Source organism: Tenrec ecaudatus, chromosome 16 (genome assembly GCF_050624435.1).
Source record: "Tenrec ecaudatus isolate mTenEca1 chromosome 16, mTenEca1.hap1, whole genome shotgun sequence".
NCBI lineage: Eukaryota > Metazoa > Chordata > Mammalia > Afrosoricida > Tenrecidae > Tenrec > Tenrec ecaudatus.
Genome location: NC_134545.1, coordinates 33,736,014 through 33,758,698, shown reverse-complemented (window position 1 = coordinate 33,758,698; position 22,685 = coordinate 33,736,014).

Sequence of the window (22,685 nt, the reverse complement as noted above, 5' to 3'; positions counted from 1 at the left end):
TCCTAGCGGGTACTTGGACTAGATATGTTCCCTAGCGGGCACTTGGTCTATCTAGGTTAACTAGCGGGCACTTGGACTATCTAGGTTAACTAGTGAGCACTTGGACTATCTAGGTTAACTAGCGGGCATTTGGACTATTAGGGCCGCTAGCGGGCATTTGGACTATATTGGTTACCTAGCGGGCACTTGGTCTATGTAGGTTAACTAGCGGGCACTTGGACTATCTAGGTTAACTAGCAGGCCCTTGGACGATGTAGGTTAACTAGCGGTCCCTTGGACTATGTAGGTTAACTAGCGGTCCCTTGGACTATGTAGGTTACCTAGCGGGCACTTGGACGATCTAGGTTAACTAGCGGGTACTTGGACTTTGTAGGTTAACTAGCGGGCCCTTGCACTATGTGGATTAGCTAGCGGCACTTGGACTATCTACATTAACTACGGGCCCTTGGACTATGTAGATTCCCTAGCGAGCACTTGGACAATGTATGTTCCAGCGCGGGCATGTGGAATATGTAGGTTCCCTGGCAGGCATTTGGACTATGTAGGTTCCAGAGTGGGCACTTGGACTAACTAGATTCCCGAACGGGCACTTGTACTATGCAGATTAACTAGCGGACACTTGGACGATCTAGGTTAACTAGCGGGTACTTGGACTATGTAGGTTAACTAGCGGGCCCTTGAACTCTGTAGATTAACTAGCGGAACTTGGACTATCTACATTAACTAGCGGGCCCTTGGACTATGTAGATTCCCTAGCGGGCACTTGGACTATGTATGTTCCCTAGCGGGCACTTGGGCTATGTAGGTTCCCTAGCAGGCACTTGGACTATATAGGTTCCCTATGGGCACTTGGACTATATAGGTTCCCTATGGGCACTTGGACTATCTAGGTTCCCTAACGGGAACTTGGAAAATGTAGTTTCCCTCTCGGGCACTTGGACTATGTAAGTTCCCTAGCGGGCACTTGGACTATGTGGGTTTCCTGGCGGGCATTTGGACTATCTACGTTACCTACCGGGCACTTGGACTCTGTAGGTTCCCTAGCGGGCATTTGGACTATGTAGGTTACCCAGCGGGCACTTGGAGTATCTACGTTAGCTAACAGGAACTTGTACTATCTAGGTTACCTAGTGGGCATTTTGACTATGTAGGTTACCTAGCGGGCACTTGGACTATCTAGGTTATCTAACGGGCACTTTGACTACCTAGGTTACCTAGCGGGCACTTGGACTATCTTAGTTAGCTAAAATGAACTTGGACTATCTAGGTTACCTAGCGGGCACTAGGACTATGTAGGTTACCTAACGGTCACTTGGACTATGTAGGTTAACTAGCGGACACTTGGACGATCTAGGTTAACTAGCCGGCACTTGGAATATCTAGGTTAACTAGCGGGCACTTGGACTATCTAGGTTAACTAGCGGGTTCTTGGACTATGTAGGTTAACTAGCGGGCCCTTGGACTATGTAGGTTAACAAACGGGCACTTGGACGATCTAGGTTAACTAGCGGGCAATTGGACTATCTAGTTTAACTAGCGGGCACTTGGACTATCTAGGTTAACTAGCGGGCACTTGGACGATGCAGGTTCCCTAACGGGCACTTTGCCTATGTAGGTTCCCTAGCGGGAACTTGGACTATATAGGTTCCCTATGGGCACTTGGACTCTCTAGTTTCCCTAAAGGGCACTTGGATTATGTAGGTTCCCTAGCGGGCACTTGGACTATGCAGATTCCGTATCGGGCACTTGGAATATGTAGGTTATCTAGCAGGCCCTTGGACTCTCTAGGTTACCTGGCGAGCACTTGGACGATGCAGGTTCCCTAGTGGGCAATTGGGCTGTCTAGGTTCCCTAATGGGCACTTGGACTGTGTAGGTTCCATAGGGGGCACTTGGACTATATAGTTTCCCTATTGGGCACTTGGACTATGTAGGTTTGTTTCGGGCATTGGGACTATGTAGGTTAACTACCGGGCACTTGGACTATGTAGGTTACCTAGCGGGCACTTGCTCTATGTACATACCCTAGCTGGCACTTGGACTATGTAGGTTACCTAGCGGGCCCTTGGACTATCTAGGTTAGCTAGCGGGCACTTGAACTATGTAGGTTAACTAGTGGGCCCTTAGACTATCTAGGTTAGCTAACGGACACTTGGACAATATAGGTTAATTAGCCCGTACTTGGACTATGTAGGTCAACTAACGGGCCCTTGGATTATCTAGGTTAGCTAAGGGGCACTTGGATTATGTAGGTTAACTAGCGGGCACTTGGACTATCTAGGTTAACTAGTGGGCATTTGGACTATTTAGGTTACCTAGCGGGCACTTGGACTATGTAGGTTACCTAGCGGGCACTTGGAATATCTAGGTTACCTAGCAGGCACTTTGACTATCTAGGTTAACTAACGGGCCTTGGACTATGTAGGTTGCCTAGCAGGCACTTGGATTATGTAGGTTCCCTATCGGGCACTTGGACTATGTAGGTTAACTAGCTGGCACTTTGACTGTCTAGGTTACCTAGTGGGCATTTGGATTATCTACGTCAAAGAACGGGCACTTGGATTATCTAGGTTAACGAACGGGCACTTGGACTATGTAGGTTACCTGGCCTCCACTTGGACTATCTAGGTTAGCTTACAGGCACTTGGACTATCTAGGTTACCTAGCTGGCACTTTGACTATATAGGTCAACTAGCGGGACTTTGGACTATCTAGGTTAGCCAACGGGCACTTAGATTATGTAGGTTAACTAGCGGGAACTTGGAATATGTAGGTTAAGTAGCGGACCCTTGCACTATGAAGGTTAACTAGCGGGCCCATGGACTATGTAGGTTTACTCTCGGGCCCTTGGACTATCTAGGTTACCTAGCGGGCACTTGGACTATGTAGGCTTACTAGGGGGCCCTTTGACGATCTAGGTTACCTAGCGGGTACTTGAACTATGTAGGTTACCTAGCGGTTAGTTGAACTATCTAGGTTACCTAGCGGGCACTTGGATTATGTACATTCCCTAGTGGGCACTTGGACTATCCAGGTTAACTAGCGGACACTTGGACTATCTAGGTTAACTAGTGGGCCCTTGGACTATGTACGTTCCCTAGCGGGCACTTGGACTACCTATGTTACCTAGCGGGCACTTGGACTATGTACGTTTCCTAGCGGGTACTTGGACTAGATATGTTCCCTAGCGGGCACTTGGTCTATCTAGGTTAACTAGCGGGCACTTGGACTATCTAGGTTAACTAGTGAGCACTTGGACTATCTAGGTTAACTAGCGGGCATTTGGACTATTAGGGCCGCTAGCGGGCATTTGGACTATATTGGTTACCTAGCGGGCACTTGGTCTATGTAGGTTAACTAGCGGGCACTTGGACTATCTAGGTTAACTAGCAGGCCCTTGGACGATGTAGGTTAACTAGCGGTCCCTTGGACTATGTAGGTTAACTAGCGGTCCCTTGGACTATGTAGGTTACCTAGCGGGCACTTGGACGATCTAGGTTAACTAGCGGGTACTTGGACTTTGTAGGTTAACTAGCGGGCCCTTGCACTATGTGGATTAGCTAGCGGCACTTGGACTATCTACATTAACTACGGGCCCTTGGACTATGTAGATTCCCTAGCGAGCACTTGGACAATGTATGTTCCAGCGCGGGCATGTGGAATATGTAGGTTCCCTGGCAGGCATTTGGACTATGTAGGTTCCAGAGTGGGCACTTGGACTAACTAGATTCCCGAACGGGCACTTGTACTATGCAGATTAACTAGCGGACACTTGGACGATCTAGGTTAACTAGCGGGTACTTGGACTATGTAGGTTAACTAGCGGGCCCTTGAACTCTGTAGATTAACTAGCGGAACTTGGACTATCTACATTAACTAGCGGGCCCTTGGACTATGTAGATTCCCTAGCGGGCACTTGGACTATGTATGTTCCCTAGCGGGCACTTGGGCTATGTAGGTTCCCTAGCAGGCACTTGGACTATATAGGTTCCCTATGGGCACTTGGACTATATAGGTTCCCTATGGGCACTTGGACTATCTAGGTTCCCTAACGGGAACTTGGAAAATGTAGTTTCCCTCTCGGGCACTTGGACTATGTAAGTTCCCTAGCGGGCACTTGGACTATGTGGGTTTCCTGGCGGGCATTTGGACTATCTACGTTACCTACCGGGCACTTGGACTCTGTAGGTTCCCTAGCGGGCATTTGGACTATGTAGGTTACCCAGCGGGCACTTGGAGTATCTACGTTAGCTAACAGGAACTTGTACTATCTAGGTTACCTAGTGGGCATTTTGACTATGTAGGTTACCTAGCGGGCACTTGGACTATCTAGGTTATCTAACGGGCACTTTGACTACCTAGGTTACCTAGCGGGCACTTGGACTATCTTAGTTAGCTAAAATGAACTTGGACTATCTAGGTTACCTAGCGGGCACTAGGACTATGTAGGTTACCTAACGGTCACTTGGACTATGTAGGTTAACTAGCGGACACTTGGACGATCTAGGTTAACTAGCCGGCACTTGGAATATCTAGGTTAACTAGCGGGCACTTGGACTATCTAGGTTAACTAGCGGGTTCTTGGACTATGTAGGTTAACTAGCGGGCCCTTGGACTATGTAGGTTAACAAACGGGCACTTGGACGATCTAGGTTAACTAGCGGGCAATTGGACTATCTAGTTTAACTAGCGGGCACTTGGACTATCTAGGTTAACTAGCGGGCACTTGGACGATGCAGGTTCCCTAACGGGCACTTTGCCTATGTAGGTTCCCTAGCGGGAACTTGGACTATATAGGTTCCCTATGGGCACTTGGACTCTCTAGTTTCCCTAAAGGGCACTTGGATTATGTAGGTTCCCTAGCGGGCACTTGGACTATGCAGATTCCGTATCGGGCACTTGGAATATGTAGGTTATCTAGCAGGCCCTTGGACTCTCTAGGTTACCTGGCGAGCACTTGGACGATGCAGGTTCCCTAGTGGGCAATTGGGCTGTCTAGGTTCCCTAATGGGCACTTGGACTGTGTAGGTTCCATAGGGGGCACTTGGACTATATAGTTTCCCTATTGGGCACTTGGACTATGTAGGTTTGTTTCGGGCATTGGGACTATGTAGGTTAACTACCGGGCACTTGGACTATGTAGGTTACCTAGCGGGCACTTGCTCTATGTACATACCCTAGCTGGCACTTGGACTATGTAGGTTACCTAGCGGGCCCTTGGACTATCTAGGTTAGCTAGCGGGCACTTGAACTATGTAGGTTAACTAGTGGGCCCTTAGACTATCTAGGTTAGCTAACGGACACTTGGACAATATAGGTTAATTAGCCCGTACTTGGACTATGTAGGTCAACTAACGGGCCCTTGGATTATCTAGGTTAGCTAAGGGGCACTTGGATTATGTAGGTTAACTAGCGGACACTTGGAAAATGTAGGTTAACTAGCGGTCACTTGGACGATCTAGGTTAACTAGCGGGCCCTTTCACTATGTAGGTTAACTAGCGGTCCCTTGGACTATGTAGGTTAACTAGCGGGTCCTTGGATTATGTAGGTTTACTAGCAGGCACTTGGCCTATCTAGGTTAACTAGCGGGCACTTGGACTATGTAGTGTCCCTAGCGGGCATTTGGACTATTTAGGTTACCTAGCGGGAAATTGGACTATGTAGGTTGCCTAGCGGGCACATGGATTATGTAGGTTCCCTATCGGGCACTTGGACTATGTAGGTTAACTAGCGGGCACTTGGATTGTCAAGGTTACCTAGTGGGCACTTTGAAGATCTAGGTTAGCAAACGGGCACTTGGAATATGTAGGTTACCTAGCAGGCACTTGGACTGTCTAGGTTACTTAGCGGGCACTTGGACTATCTAGGTTAACTAGTGAGCACTTGGACTATCTAGGTTAACTAGCGGGCATTTGGACTATTAGGGCCCCTAGCGGGCATTTGGACTATATTGGTTACCTAGCGGGCACTTGGACTATGTAGGTTAACTAGCGGGCACTTGGACTATCTAGGTTAACTAGCAGGCCCTTGGACGATGTAGGTTACCTAGCGGGCACTTGGACGATCTAGGTTAACTAGCGGGTACTTGGACTTTGTAGGTTAACTAGCGGGCCCTTGCACTATGTGGATTAGCTAGCGGCACTTGGACTATCTACATTAACTAGCGGGCCCTTGGACTATGTAGATTCCCTAGCGAGCACTTGGACAATGTATGTTCCAGCGCGGGCACGTGGAATATGTAGGTTCCCTGGCAGGCATTTGGACTATGTAGGTTCCAGAGTGGGCACTTGGACTAACTAGATTCCCGAACGGGCACTTGTACTATGCAGATTAACTAGCGGACACTTGGACGATCTAGGTTAACTAGCGGGTACTTGGACTATGTAGGTTAATTAGCGGTCCCTTGAACTCTGTAGATTAACTAGCGGAACTTGGACTATCTACATTAACTAGCGGGCCCTTGGACTATGTAGATTCCCTAGCGGGCACTTGGACTATATATGTTCCCTAGCGGGCACTTGGGCTATGTATGTTCCCTATGGACACTTGAACTATGTAATTTAACTACCGGGCACTTGGACTATGTAGGTTAACTAGCGGGCCCTTGGACTATCTAGGTTACCTAGCGGGCCCTTGGACTATGTAGATTAACTAGCGGCATTTGGACTATCTACGTTAACTAGCGGGCCCTTGGACTATGTAGATTCCCTAGCGGGCATTTGGACTATATAGATATACTAGCGGGCACTTAGACTTTGTAGGTTACCTAGCGGACACTTGGACTATCTAGGTTACCTAGCTGGCACTTGAACTATCTTCGTTACCTAACGGGCACTTGGACTATGTAGGTTCCCTAGCGGGCACTTGGATTATGTATGTTCCCTATCGGGCACTTGGACTATGTAGGGTACCTAGCGGGCACTTGGACTATGTAGGTTCCCTATCGGGCACTTGGAGAATGTAGGTTAACTAGGGGGCACTAGGACTATGTAGGTTTCCTAGCGGGCCCTTGGACTACCTAGGTTACCGAGCGGGCATTTGGACTATGTATGCTCCCTAGTGGTCATTTGGACTATATAGATTACCTAGCGGGCACTTAGACTTTGTAGGTTAACTAGCGGGCACTTAGACTATCTAGGTTACCTAGCTGGCACTTGAACTATCTTCGTTACCTAGCGGGTACTTGGAGTATGTAGGTTACCTACCGGGCTGTTGGACTATCTAGGTTACCTAGCGGGCATTGCGACTATCTAGGTTTACTAACGGGCACTTGGACTATGTAGGTTCCCTAGCGGGCCCATGGACTATTTAAGTTCCCTAGCGGGCACTTGGACTATGTGGGTTCCCTAGCGGGCATTTGGACTATCTAGGTTACCTAGCGGGCACTTGGACTATGTAGGTAACCTAGCGGGCACTTGGACAGTCTAGGTTACCTAGCGGGCACTTGGACTTCTAGGTTAACGAACGGGCACTTGGACTATGTATGTTGTATAGCGGGCAATTGGACTATCAGGTTAGGTAATGGGCACTTGGACTATCTAGGTTACCTAGTGGGAACTTGGAGTATGTAGGTTACCTAGCGGGCACTTGGACTATCTAGGTTACTTAACGGGCACTTGAACTGTCTAGGTTTCTTAGCGAGCACTTGGACGATCTAGGGTAAGTAGAAGGCACTTCGACTATCTAGGTTAACTAGCGTGCACTTGGACTATCTAGGTTAACTAGCGGGCAATTGGATGATCAATGTTAACTAGCGGGCGCTTGGACTATCTAGGTTAGCTAACGGGCACTTGGACTGAGTACATCCCCTGGTGGGCACTTGGACACTCTAGGTTAACTAACGGGCACTAGGACTATCTAGGTTAACTAGCGGGGACTAGGACTATCAAAGTTAACAAGTGAGCCCTTGGACTATGTAGGCTAACTAGCGGGCCCTTGGACTATCTAGGTTACCTAGCGGGCACTTGGACTATATAGGTTACCTAGCGGGCACTTGGACTATGTAGGTTACCTAGTGGGCACTTGGACTATCTAGGTTAACGAACGGGCACTTGGAATATGCAGGTAACCTAGCGGGCACTTGGACTGTCTAGGTTACCTAGCGGGCACTTGGACTTCTAGGTTAACGAACTGGCACTTGGACTATGTAGGTAGCTTAGCGGACACTTGGAGTATCTAGGTTAGGTAACGGGCACTTTGAGTATCTAGGTTACCTAGCGGGCACTTGGACTATCTAGGTTACCTAACGGGCACTTTGACTATCTAGTTTACATAGCAGGCACTTGGACTATGTAGGTTAACTAGCGAGCACTTGGAGTATCTAGGTTAACTAGCGGACCTTGGACTACGTAGGTTAACTAGCGTGCACTTGGACTATCTAGGGTAACTAGCGGGCACTTGGATGCTCAATGTTAAATAGCGGTCACTTGGACTATCTAGGTTAGCTAACGGGCACTTGGACTAAGTACGTCCCCTAGTGGGCACTTGGACACTCTAGGTTAACTAACGGGCAGTAGGACTATCTAGGTTAACTAGCGGACACTTGGACTATCTAGGTTACCTAGCTGCCACTAGGACTATGAAGGTTCCCTAGCGGGCACTAGGATTATCTAGGTTACCTAGCGGGCACTTGGACTATGTAGGTTAACTAGAGGGCATTTGGACTATGTAGGTTACCTAGCAGGCACTTGGACTATATAGGTTCCCTATCGGGCACTCGGAAAATGTAGGTTAACTAGGGGGCACTAGGACTATGTAGGTTACCTAGCGGGCCCATAGACTATCTAGGTTACCTAGCGGGCATTTGGACTGTATAGGCTCCCTAGCGTTTATTTGGACTATAAAGATTATTTAGCGGGCACTTAGACTTTGTAGGTTACCTAGCGGGCACTTGAACTATCTACGTTACCTAGCGGGTACTTGGAGTATGTAGGTTACCTACCGGGCTGTTGGACAATCTAGGTTACCTAGCGGGCACTTGGACTATCTAGGTTAACTAACGGGCACTTGGACTATGTAGGTTCCCTAGCGGGCACTTGGATTATGTAGGTTCCGTATCAGGCACTTGGACTATGTAGGTTAACTAGCGGGCATTTGGAACATGTTGATTACCTAGCGGGCACTTGGACTATGTAGGTTCCCTATCGGGCACTTGGAGAATGTAGGTTAACTAGGGGGCACTAGGACAATGTAGGTTACCTAGCGGGCCCTTGGACTATCTAGGTTACCTAGGGGGAACCTGGACTATGTAGGTTAACTAGTGGGCACTTGGACTATCTAGGTTCCCTAGCAGGCACTTGGACTATGTACGTTCCCAAACAGGCCCTTGGACTATCTACGTTACCTAGCGGGCACTTAGACTATGTACGTTACCTAGCGGGCACTTGGAGTATGTACGTTTCCTAGCGGGTACTTGGAATAGATAGGTTCCCTAGCGGGCACTTGGTCTATTTAGGTTAACTAGCGGGCACTTGGACTATCTAGGTTAACTAGCGGATATTTGGACTATTAGGGCCCCTAGCGGGTATTTGGATTATATTGGTTACCTAGCGGGCACTTGGACTATGTAGGTTAGGTAACGGGCACTTGGACTATCTAGGTTACCTAGCGGGAACTTTGACTATTTAGGTTACCTAGCGGGCCCTTGGACTATGTAGGTTACCTTGCGGGCATTTGGATGATCTAGGCTAATGAACGTGCACTTGGACTATGTAGGAAACCTAGAGGGCATTTGGACAGTCTAGGTTACCTAGCGGGCACTTGGACTATCTAGGTTAAGGAATGGGCACTTGGACTATGTAGGTTACCTAGCAGGCACTTGGACTATCTAGGTTAGCTAACAGGAACTTGGAATATCTAGGTTACCTATCGGGCACTTGGATTATGTAGGTTACCTTGCGGGCACTTGGACTATCTAGGTTACCTAACGGGAACTTGGACTATGTAGGTTAACTAGCGGACTCTTGGATGATGTAGGTTAACTAGCGGGCACTTGGAATATCTAGGTTAACTAGCGGGCCCTTGGACTATATAGGTTATCTAGCGGGCACTTGGACTATCTAGGTAAACTAGCGGGTTCTGGACTATGTAGGTTAACTAGCGGGCACTTGGACAATGCAGGTTCCCTAGCGGGCACTTGGACTATATATGTTCCCTACGGGCACTTGGACTATCTAAGTTCCCTAACAGGCACTTGGAATATGTAGGTTCCCTATCGGGCACTTGGACTGTGTAGGTTCCTCAGCGGGCACTTGGACTATGTAGGTTCCCTATCGGGCACTTGGACTATCTAGGTTAACTAGCGGGCACTTGGACGATCTAGGTTAACTAACGGGCACTTGTACAATGCAGGTTCCCTAGCGGGCACTTGGACTATATAGGTTCCCTACGGGCACTTAGACTATCTAGGTTCCCTAACGGGCACTTGGAATATGTAGGTTCCCTATCGGGCACTTGGACTATGTAGGTTCCTCAGCGGGCACTTGGACTATGTAGGTTAACTAGCGGGCCCTTGGACTATGTAGATTAACTAGCGGCACTTGGACTATCTACATTAACTAGCGGTCATTTGGACAATGTAGATTCCCTAGTGGGCACCTCGACTGTATATGTTCCAGAGCGGGCACTTGGACTATGTAGGTTCCCTAGCAGTCACTTGGACTATGTAGGTTCCAGAGCGGGCACTTGGACTATCTAGGTTCCCTAGCGGGCACTTGTACTATGTAGGTTAATTAGCGGACACCTGGACGATCTAGGTTAACTAGCGGGTACTTGGATTATGTAGGTTAACCAGCGGGCCCTTGAACTATGTAGATTAACTAGCGGCACTTGTACTATCTACATTAACTAGCGGGCACTTGGACTATGTAGGCTAACTAGGGGGGCCTTGGACTATGTAGGTTCCCTAGCGGGCACTTGGACTCTATATGTTCCCTACGGACACTTGAACTATGTAAGTTAACTACCGGGCACTTGGACTATGTAGGTTAACTAGAGGGCCCTTGGACTACCTAGGTTACCTAGCGGTCACTTGGACTATGTAGGTTAACTACCGGGCACTTGCACTATCTAGGTTACCGAATGGGCATTTGGACTATGTAGGTAACCTAGCGGGCACTTGGAGAGTCTAGGTTACCTAGCGGGCACTTGGACTTCTAGGTTAAAGAACGGGCACTAGGACTATGTATGTTGCATAGCTTGCAATTGGACTATCTAGGTTAGGTAACGGGCACGAGAAGTATCTAGGTTACCTAGCTGGCACTTGAACTATCTACGTTATAGCGGGTTCTTGGAGTATGTAGGTTACCTTGCGGGCTGTTGGAGTATCTAAGTTTCCAAGCGGGCCCTGGGACTATCTAGGTTAACTAACGGGCACTTGGACTATGTAGGTTCCCTAGCGGCCTCTTGGAATATGTAGGTTCCCTAGCGAGCACTTGGACTATGTACGTTCCCTAGCGGGCACTTGGACTATGTACGTTTCCTAGCGGGTACTTGGACTAGTAGGTTCCCAGCGGGCACTTAGTCTATCTAGGTTAACTAGCGGGCACTTGGTCTGTCTAGGATAACTAGCGGGCATTTGGACTATTACGGCCCCTAGCGGGCATTTGGACTATATTGGTTACCTCGCGGGCACTTGGACTATGTAGGTTAACGAACGGGCACATGGACTATGTAGGTAACCTAGTGATCACTTGAACTGTCTTGGTTACCTAGCGGGCACTTAGACTATGTAGGTTAACTAGCGGGCACTTGGACTATCTAGGTTAACTAGTGGGCATTTGGACTATTTAGGTTACCTAGTGGGCACTTGGACTATGTAGGTTAACTAGCGGGCACTTGGACTATCTAGGTTACCTAGCGGGCACTTGGACTATGTACGTTCCCTAGCGGGCACTTGGAGTATCTACGTTACCTAGCGAGCACTTGGACTATGTACGTTTCCTAGCGGGTACTTGGACTAGTAGGTTCCCAGCGGGCACTTAGTCTATCTAGGTTAACTAGCGGGCACTTGGACTGTCAAGGTTAACTAGCGGACATTTGGACTATTACGGCCCCTAGCGGGCATTTGGACTATATTGGTTACCTCGCGGGCACTTGGACTATGTAGGTTAACGAACGGGCACATGGACTATGTAGGTAACCTAGTGATCACTTGAACTGTCTTGGTTACCTAGCGGGCACTTAGACTATGTAGGTTAACTAGCGGGCACTTGGACTATCTAGGTTAACTAGTGGGCATTTGGACTATTTAGGTTACCTAGCGGGCACTTGGACTATGTAGGTTACCTAGCGGGCACTTGGAATATCTAGGTTACCTAGCAGGCACTTTGACTATCTAGGTTAACTAACGGGCCTTGGACTATGTAGGTTGCCTAGCAGGCACTTGGATTATGTAAGTTCCCTATCGGGCACTTGGACTATGTAGGTTAACTAGCTGGCACTTTGACTGTCTAGGTTACCTAGTGGGCATTTGGATTATCTACGTCAAAGAACGGGCACTTGGATTATCTAGGTTAACGAACGGGCACTTGGACTATGTAGGTTACCTAGCCTCCACTTGGACTATCTAGGTTAGCTTACAGGCACTTGGACTATCTTGGTTACCTAGCTGGCACTTTGACTATATAGGTCAACTAGCGGGACTTTGGACTATCTAGGTTAGCCAACGGGCACTTAGATTATGTAGGTTAACTAGCGGGAACTTGGAATATGTAGGTTAAGTAGCGGACACTTGCACTATGAAGGTTAACTAGCGGGCCCATGGACTATGTAGGTTTACTATCGGGCCCTTGGACTATCTAGGTTACCTAGCGGGCACTTGGACTATGTAGGCTTACTAGGGGGCCCTTTGACGATCTAGGTTACCTAGCGGGTACTTGAACTATGTAGGTTACCTAGCGGGTACTTAAACTATCTAGGTTACCTAGCGGGCACTTGGATTATGTACATTCCCTAGTGGGCACTTGGACTATCCAGGTTAACTAGCGGACACTTGGACTATCTAGCTTAACTAGTGGGCCCTTGGACTATGTACGTTCCCTAGCGGGCACTTGGACTATCTATGTTACCTAGCGGGCCCTTGGACTATGTAGATTCCCTAGCGGGCATTTGGACTATATAGATATACTAGCGGGCACTTAGACTTTGTAGGTTACCTAGCGGACACTTGGACTATCTAGGTTACCTAGCTGGCACTTGAACTATCTTCGTTACCTAACGGGCACTTGGACTATGTAGGTTCCCTAGCGGGCACTTGGATTATGTATGTTCCCTATCGGGCACTTGGACTATGTAGGGTACCTAGCGGGCACTTGGACTATGTAGGTTCCCTATCGGGCACTTGGAGAATGTAGGTTAACTAGGGGGCACTAGGACTATGTAGGTTTCCTAGCGGGCCCTTGGACTACCTAGGTTACCGAGCGGGCATTTGGACTATGTATGCTCCCTAGTGGTCATTTGGACTATATAGATTACCTAGCGGGCACTTAGACTTTGTAGGTTAACTAGCGGGCACTTAGACTATCTAGGTTACCTAGCTGGCACTTGAACTATCTTCGTTACCTAGCGGGTACTTGGAGTATGTAGGTTACCTACCGGGCTGTTGGACTATCTAGGTTACCTAGCGGGCACTGCGACTATCTAGGTTAACTAACGGGCACTTGGACTATGTAGGTTCCCTAGCGGGCCCATGGACTATTTAAGTTCCCTAGCGGGCACTTGGACTATGTGGGTTCCCTAGCGGGCATTTGGACTATCTAGGTTACCTAGCGGGCACTTGGACTATGTAGGTAACCTAGCGGGCACTTGGACAGTCTAGGTTACCTAGCGGGCACTTGGACTTCTAGGTTAACGAACGGGCACTTGGACTATGTATGTTGTATAGCGGGCAATTGGACTATCAGGTTAGGTAATGGGCACTTGGACTATCTAGGTTACCTAGTGGGAACTTGGAGTATGTAGGTTACCTAGCGGGCACTTGGACTATCTAGGTTACTTAACGGGCACTTGAACTGTCTAGGTTTCTTAGCGAGCACTTGGACGATCTAGGGTAAGTAGAAGGCACTTCGACTATCTAGGTAAACTAGCGTGCACTTGGACTATCTAGGTTAACTAGCGGGCAATTGGATGATCAATGTTAACTAGCGGGCGCTTGGACTATCTAGGTTAGCTAACGGGCACTTGGACTGAGTACATCCCCTGGTGGGCACTTGGACACTCTAGGTTAACTAACGGGCACTAGGACTATCTAGGTTAACTAGCGGGGACTAGGACTATCAAAGTTAACAAGTGAGCCCTTGGACTATGTAGGCTAACTAGCGGGCCCTTGGACTATCTAGGTTACCTAGCGGGCACTTGGACTATATAGGTTACCTAGCGGGCACTTGGACTATGTAGGTTACCTAGTGGGCACTTGGACTATCTAGGTTAACGAACGGGCACTTGGAATATGCAGGTAACCTAGCGGGCACTTGGACTGTCTAGGTTACCTAGCGGGCACTTGGACTTCTAGGTTAACGAACTGGCACTTGGACTATGTAGGTAGCTTAGCGGACACTTGGAGTATCTAGGTTAGGTAACGGGCACTTTGAGTATCTAGGTTACCTAGCGGGCACTTGGACTATCTAGGTTACCTAACGGGCACTTTGACTATCTAGTTTACATAGCGGGCACTTGGACTATGTAGGTTAACTAGCGAGCACTTGGAGTATCTAGGTTAACTAGCGGACCTTGGACTACGTAGGTTAACTAGCGTGCACTTGGACTATCTAGGGTAACTAGCGGGCACTTGGATGCTCAATGTTAAATAGCGGTCACTTGGACTATCTAGGTTAGCTAACGGGCACTTGGACTAAGTACGTCCCCTAGTGGGCACTTGGACACTCTAGGTTAACTAACGGGCAGTAGGACTATCTAGGTTAACTAGCGGACACTTGGACTATCTAGGTTACCTAGCTGCCACTAGGACTATGAAGGTTCCCTAGCGGGCACTAGGATTATCTAGGTTACCTAGCGGGCACTTGGACTATGTAGGTTAACTAGAGGGCATTTGGACTATGTAGGTTACCTAGCAGGCACTTGGACTATATAGGTTCCCTATCGGGCACTCGGAAAATGTAGGTTAACTAGGGGGCACTAGGACTATGTAGGTTACCTAGCGGGCCCATAGACTATCTAGGTTACCTAGCGGGCATTTGGACTGTATAGGCTCCCTAGCGTTTATTTGGACTATAAAGATTATTTAGCGGGCACTTAGACTTTGTAGGTTACCTAGCGGGCACTTGAACTATCTACGTTACCTAGCGGGTACTTGGAGTATGTAGGTTACCTACCGGGCTGTTGGACAATCTAGGTTACCTAGCGGGCACTTGGACTATCTAGGTTAACTAACGGGCACTTGGACTATGTAGGTTCCCTAGCGGGCACTTGGATTATGTAGGTTCCGTATCGGGCACTTGGACTATGTAGGTTAACTAGCGGGCATTTGGAACATGTTGATTACCTAGCGGGCACTTGGACTATGTAGGTTCCCTATCGGGCACTTGGAGAATGTAGGTTAACTAGGGGGCACTAGGACAATGTAGGTTACCTAGCGGGCCCTTGGACTATCTAGGTTACCTAGGGGGAACCTGGACTATGTAGGTTAACTAGTGGGCACTTGGACTATCTAGGTTCCCTAGCAGGCACTTGGACTATGTACGTTCCCAAACAGGCCCTTGGACTATCTACGTTACCTAGCGGGCACTTAGACTATGTACGTTACCTAGCGGGCACTTGGAGTATGTACGTTTCCTAGCGGGTACTTGGAATAGATAGGTTCCCTAGCGGGCACTTGGTCTATTTAGGTTAACTAGCGGGCACTTGGACTATCTAGGTTAACTAGCGGATATTTGGACTATTAGGGCCCCTAGCGGGTATTTGGATTATATTGGTTACCTAGCGGGCACTTGGACTATGTAGGTTAGGTAACGGGCACTTGGACTATCTAGGTTACCTAGCGGGAACTTTGACTATTTAGGTTACCTAGCGGGCCCTTGGACTATGTAGGTTACCTTGCGGGCACTTGGATGATCTAGGCTAATGAACGTGCACTTGGACTATGTAGGAAACCTAGAGGGCATTTGGACAGTCTAGGTTACCTAGCGGGCACTTGGACTATCTAGGTTAAGGAATGGGCACTTGGACTATGTAGGTTACCTAGCAGGCACTTGGACTATCTAGGTTAGCTAACAGGAACTTGGAATATCTAGGTTACCTATCGGGCACTTGGATTATGTAGGTTACCTTGCGGGCACTTGGACTATCTAGGTTACCTAATGGGAACTTGGACTATGTAGGTTAACTAGCGGACTCTTGGATGATCTAGGTTAACTAGCGGGCACTTGGAATATCTAGGTTAACTAGCGGGCCCTTGGACTATATAGGTTATCTAGCGGGCACTTGGACTATCTAGGTAAACTAGCGGGTTCTGGACTATGTAGGTTAACTAGCGGGCACTTGGACAATGCAGGTTCCCTAGCGGGCACTTGGACTATATATGTTCCCTACGGGCACTTGGACTATCTAAGTTCCCTAACAGGCACTTGGAATATGTAGGTTCCCTATCGGGCACTTGGACTGTGTAGGTTCCTCAGCGGGCACTTGGACTATGTAGGTTCCCTATCGGGCACTTGGACTATCTAGGTTAACTAGCGGGCACTTGGACGATCTAGGTTAACTAACGGGCACTTGTACAATGCAGGTTCCCTAGCGGGCACTTGGACTATATAGGTTCCCTACGGGCACTTAGACTATCTAGGTTCCCTAACGGGCACTTGGAATATGTAGGTTCCCTATCGGGCACTTGGACTATGTAGGTTCCTCAGCGGGCACTTGGACTATGTAGGTTAACTAGCGGGCCCTTGGACTATGTAGATTAACTAGCGGCACTTGGACTATCTACATTAACTAGCGGTCATTTGGACAATGTAGATTCCCTAGTGGGCACCTCGACTGTATATGTTCCAGAGCGGGCACTTGGACTATGTAGGTTCCCTAGCAGTCACTTGGACTATGTAGGTTCCAGAGCGGGCACTTGGACTATCTAGGTTCCCTAGCGGGCAATTGTACTATGTAGGTTAATTAGCGGACACCTGGACGATCTAGGTTAACTAGCGGGTACTTGGATTATGTAGGTTAACCAGCGGGCCCTTGAACTATGTAGATTAACTAGCGGCACTTGTACTATCTACATTAACTAGCGGGCACTTGGACTATGTAGGCTAACTAGGGGGGCCTTGGACTATGTAGGTTCCCTAGCGGGCACTTGGACTCTATATGTTCCCTACGGACACTTGAACTATGTAAGTTAACTACCGGGCACTTGGACTATGTAGGTTAACTAGAGGGCCCTTGGACTACCTAGGTTACCTAGCGGTCACTTGGACTATGTAGGTTAACTACCGGGCACTTGCACTATCTAGGTTACCGAACGGGCATTTGGACTATGTAGGTAACCTAGCGGGCACTTGGAGAGTCTAGGTTACCTAGCGGGCACTTGGACTTCTAGGTTAAAGAACGGGCACTAGGACTATGTATGTTGCATAGCGGGCAATTGGACTATCTAGGTTAGGTAACGGGCACGAGAAGTATCTAGGTTACCTAGCTGGCACTTGAACTATCTACGTTATAGCGGGTTCTTGGAGTATGTAGGTTACCTTGCGGGCTGTTGGAGTATCTAAGTTTCCAAGCGGGCCCTGGGACTATCTAGGTTAACTAACGGGCACTTGGACTATGTAGGTTCCCTAGCGGCCTCTTGGAATATGTAGGTTCCCTAGCGAGCACTTGGACTATGTACGTTCCCTAGCGGGCACTTGGACTATGTACGTTTCCTAGCGGGTACTTGGACTAGTAGGTTCCCAGCGGGCACTTAGTCTATCTAGGTTAACTAGCGGGCACTTGGTCTGTCTAGGATAACTAGCGGGCATTTGGACTATTACGGCCCCTAGCGGGCATTTGGACTATATTGGTTACCTCGCGGGCACTTGGACTATGTAGGTTAACGAACGGGCACATGGACTATGTAGGTAACCTAGTGATCACTTGAACTGTCTTGGTTACCTAGCGGGCACTTAGACTATGTAGGTTAACTAGCGGGCACTTGGACTATCTAGGTTAACTAGTGGGCATTTGGACTATTTAGGTTACCTAGCGGGCACTTGGACTATGTAGGTTAACTAGCGGGCACTTGGACTATCTAGGTTACCTAGCGGGCACTTGGACTATGTACGTTCCCTAGCGGGCACTTGGAGTATCTACGTTACCTAGCGAGCACTTGGACTATGTACGTTTCCTAGCGGGTACTTGGACTAGTAGGTTCCCAGCGGGCACTTAGTCTATCTAGGTTAACTAGCGGGCACTTGGACTGTCAAGGTTAACTAGCGGACATTTGGACTATTACGGCCCCTAGCGGGCACTTGGACTATGTAGGTTAACGAACGGGCACATGGACTATGTAGGTAACCTAGTGATCACTTGAACTGTCTTGGTTACCTAGCGGGCACTTAGACTATGTAGGTTAACTAGCGGGCACTTGGACTATCTAGGTTAACTAGTGGGCATTTGGACTATTTAGGTTACCTAGCGGGCACTTGGACTATGTAGGTTACCTAGCGGGCACTTGGAATATCTAGGTTACCTAGCAGGCACTTTGACTATCTAGGTTAACTAACGGGCCTTGGACTATGTAGGTTGCCTAGCAGGCACTTGGATTATGTAGGTTCCCTATCGGGCACTTGGACTATGTAGGTTAACTAGCTGGCACTTTGACTGTCTAGGTTACCTAGTGGGCATTTGGATTATCTACGTCAAAGAACGGGCACTTGGATTATCTAGGTTAACGAACGGGCACTTGGACTATGTAGGTTACCTGGCCTCCACTTGGACTATCTAGGTTAGCTTACAGGCACTTGGACTATCTAGGTTACCTAGCTGGCACTTTGACTATATAGGTCAACTAGCGGGACTTTGGACTATCTAGGTTAGCCAACGGGCACTTAGATTATGTAGGTTAACTAGCGGGAACTTGGAATATGTAGGTTAAGTAGCGGACACTTGCACTATGAAGTTTAACTAGCGGGCCCATGGACTATGTAGGTTTACTATCGGGCCCTTGGACTATCTAGGTTACCTAGCGGGCACTTGGATTTTGTAGGCTTACTAGGGGGCCCTTTGACGATCTAGGTTACCTAGCGGGTACTTGAACTATGTAGGTTACCTAGCGGGTACTTAAACTATCTAGGTTACCTAGCGGGCACTTGGATTATGTACATTCCCTAGTGGGCACTTGGACTATCCAGGTTAACTAGCGGACACTTGGACTATCTAGCTTAACTAGTGGGCCCTTGGACTATGTACGTTCCCTAGCGGGCACTTGGACTATCTATGTTACCTAGCGGGCACTTGGACTATGTACGTTTCCTAGCGGGTACTTGGACTAGATATGTTCCCAGCGGGCACTTGGTCTATCTAGGTTAACTAGCGGGCACTTGGACTATCTAGGTTAACTAGTGAGCACTTGGACTATCTAGGTTAACTAGCGGGCATTTGGACTATTAGGGCCCCTAGCGGGCATTTGGACTATATTGGTTACCTAGCGGGCACTTGGACTATGTAGGTTAACTAGCGGGCACTTGGACTATCTAGGTTAACTAGCAGGCCCTTGGACGATGTAGGTTAACTAGCGGTCCCTTGCACTATGTAGGTTAACTAGCGGGCCCTTGGACTATGTAGGTTACCTAGCGGGCACTTGGACGATCTAGGTTAACTAGCGGGTACTTGGACTTTGTAGGTTAACTAGCGGGCCCTTGCACTATGTGGATTAGCTAGCGGCACTTGGACTATCTACATTAACTAGCGGGCCCTTGGACTATGTAGATTCCCTAGCGAGCACTTGGACAATGTATGTTCCAGCGCGGGCACGTGGAATATGTAGGTTCCCTGGCAGGCATTTGGACTATGTAGGTTCCAGAGTGGGCACTTGGACTAACTAGATTCCCGAACGGGCACTTGTACTATGCAGATTAACTAGCGGACACTTGGACGATCTAGGTTAACTAGCGGGTACTTGGACTATGTAGGTTAACTAGCGGGCCCTTGAACTCTGTAGATTAACTAGCGGAACTTGGACTATCTACATTAACTAGCGGGCCCTTGGACTATGTAGATTCCCTAGTGGGCACTTGGACTATGTATGTTCCCTAGCGGGCACTTGGGCTATTTAGGTTCCCTAGCAGGCACTTGGACTATATACATTCCCTATGGGCACTTGGACTATATAGGTTCCCTATGGGCACTTGGACTATCTAGGTTCCCTAACGGTAACTTGGAAAATGTAGTTTCCCTCTCGGGCACTTGGACTATGTAAGTTCCCTAGCGGGCACTTGGACTATGTGGGTTTCCTGGCGGGCATTTGGACAATCTACGTTACCTACCGGGCACTTGGACTCTGTAGGTTCCCTAGCGGGCACTTGGACTATGTAGGTTACCCAGCGGGCACTTGGAGTATCTACGTTAGCTAACAGGAACTTGGACTATCTAGGTTACCTAGCGGGCACTTTGACTATGTAGGTTACCTAGCGGGCACTTGGACTATCTAGGTTATCTAACGGGCACTTTGACTACCTAGGTTACCTAGCGGGCACTTGGACTATCTTAGTTAGCTAAAATGAACTTGGACTATCTAGGTTACCTAGCGGGCACTAGGACTATGTAGGTTACCTAACGGTCACTTGGACTATGTAGGTTAACTAGCGGACACTTGGACGATCTAGGTTAACTAGCCGGCACTTGGAATATCTAGGTTAACTAGCGGGCACTTGGACTATCTAGGTTAACTAGCGGGTTCTTGGACTATGTAGGTTAACTAGCGGGCCCTTGGAGTATGTAGGTTAACAAACGGGCACTTGGACGATCTAGGTTAACTAGCGGGCAATTGGACTATCTAGTTTAACTAGCGGGCACTTGGACTATGTAGGTTAACAAACGGGCACTTGGACGATCTAGGTTAACTAGCGGGCAATTGGACTATCTAGTTTAACTAGCGGGCACTTGGACTATCTAGGTTAACTAGCGGGCACTTGGACGATGCAGGTTCCCTAACGGGCACTTTGCCTATGTAGGTTCCCTAGCGTGAACTTGGACTATATAGGTTCCCTATGGGCACTTGGACTCTCTAGTTTCCCTAAAGGGCACTTGGATTATGTAGGTTCCCTAGCGGGCACTTGGACTATGCAGATTCCGTATTGGGCACTTGGACTATGTAGGTTATCTAGCAGGCCCTTGGACTCTCTAGGTTACCTGGCGAGCACTTGGACGATGCAGGTTCCCTAGTGGGCAATTGGGCTGTCTAGGTTCCCTAATGGGCACTTGGACTGTGTAGGTTCCATAGGGGGCACTTGGACTATATAGTTTCCCTATTGGGCACTTGGACTATGTAGGTTTGTATCGGGCATTGGGACTATGTAGGTTAACTACCGGGCACTTGGACTATGTAGGTTACCTAGCGGGCACTTGCTCTATGTACATACCCTAGCTGGCACTTGGACTATGTAGGTTACCTAGCGGGCCCTTGGACTATCTAGGTTAGCTAGCGGGCACTTGAACTATGTAGGTTAACTAGTGGGCCCTTAGACTATCTAGGTTAGCTAACGGACACTTGGACAATATAGGTTAATTAGCCCGTACTTGGACTATGTAGGTCAACTAACGGGCCCTTGGATTATCTAGGTTAGCTAAGGGGCACTTGGATTATGTAGGTTAACTAGCGGTCACTTGGACGATCTAGGTTAACTAGCGGGCCCTTTCACTATGTAGGTTAACTAGCGGTCCCTTGGACTATGTAGGTTAACTAGCGGGTCCTTGGATTATGTAGGTTTACTAGCAGGCACTTGGACTATCTAGGTTAACTAGCGGGCACTTGGACTATGTAGTGTCCCTAGCGGGCATTTGGACTATTTAGGTTACCTAGCGGGAAATTGGACTATGTAGGTTGCCTAGCGGGCACTTGGATTATGTAGGTTCCCTATCGGGCACTTGGACTATGTAGGTTAACTAGCGGGCACTTGGATTGTCAAGGTTACCTAGTGGGCACTTTGAAGATCTAGGTTAGCAAACGGGCACTTGGAATATGTAGGTTACCTAGCAGGCACTTGGACTGTCTAGGTTACTTAGCGGGCACTTGGACTATCTAGGTTAATGAACGGGCACTTGGACTATGTGGTTACCTAGCGGGCACTTGGATTATCTCTGTTAGCTAACGGGCACTTGGATTATCTAAGTTACCTAGCGGGCACTTGGACTGCGTAGGTTCCCTAGCGGGCACATGTTCTCTGTATGTTCCCTAGCGGGCACTTGGACTATGTATGTTCCCTACGGACACTTGAATTATGTAAGTTAACTACCGGGCACTTGGACTATGTAGGTTAACAAGCGGGCCCTAGGACTATCTAGGTTACCTAGCAGGCAGTTGGACTATATAGGTTAACTACCGGGCACTTGCACTATCTAGGTTCCCGAACGGGCATTTGGACTATGTAGGTAACCTAGCGGGCACTTGGACAGTCTAGGTTACCTAGCGGGCACTTGGACTTATAGGTTAACGAACGGGCACTTGTACTATGTATGTTGCGTAGCGGGCAATTGGACTATCA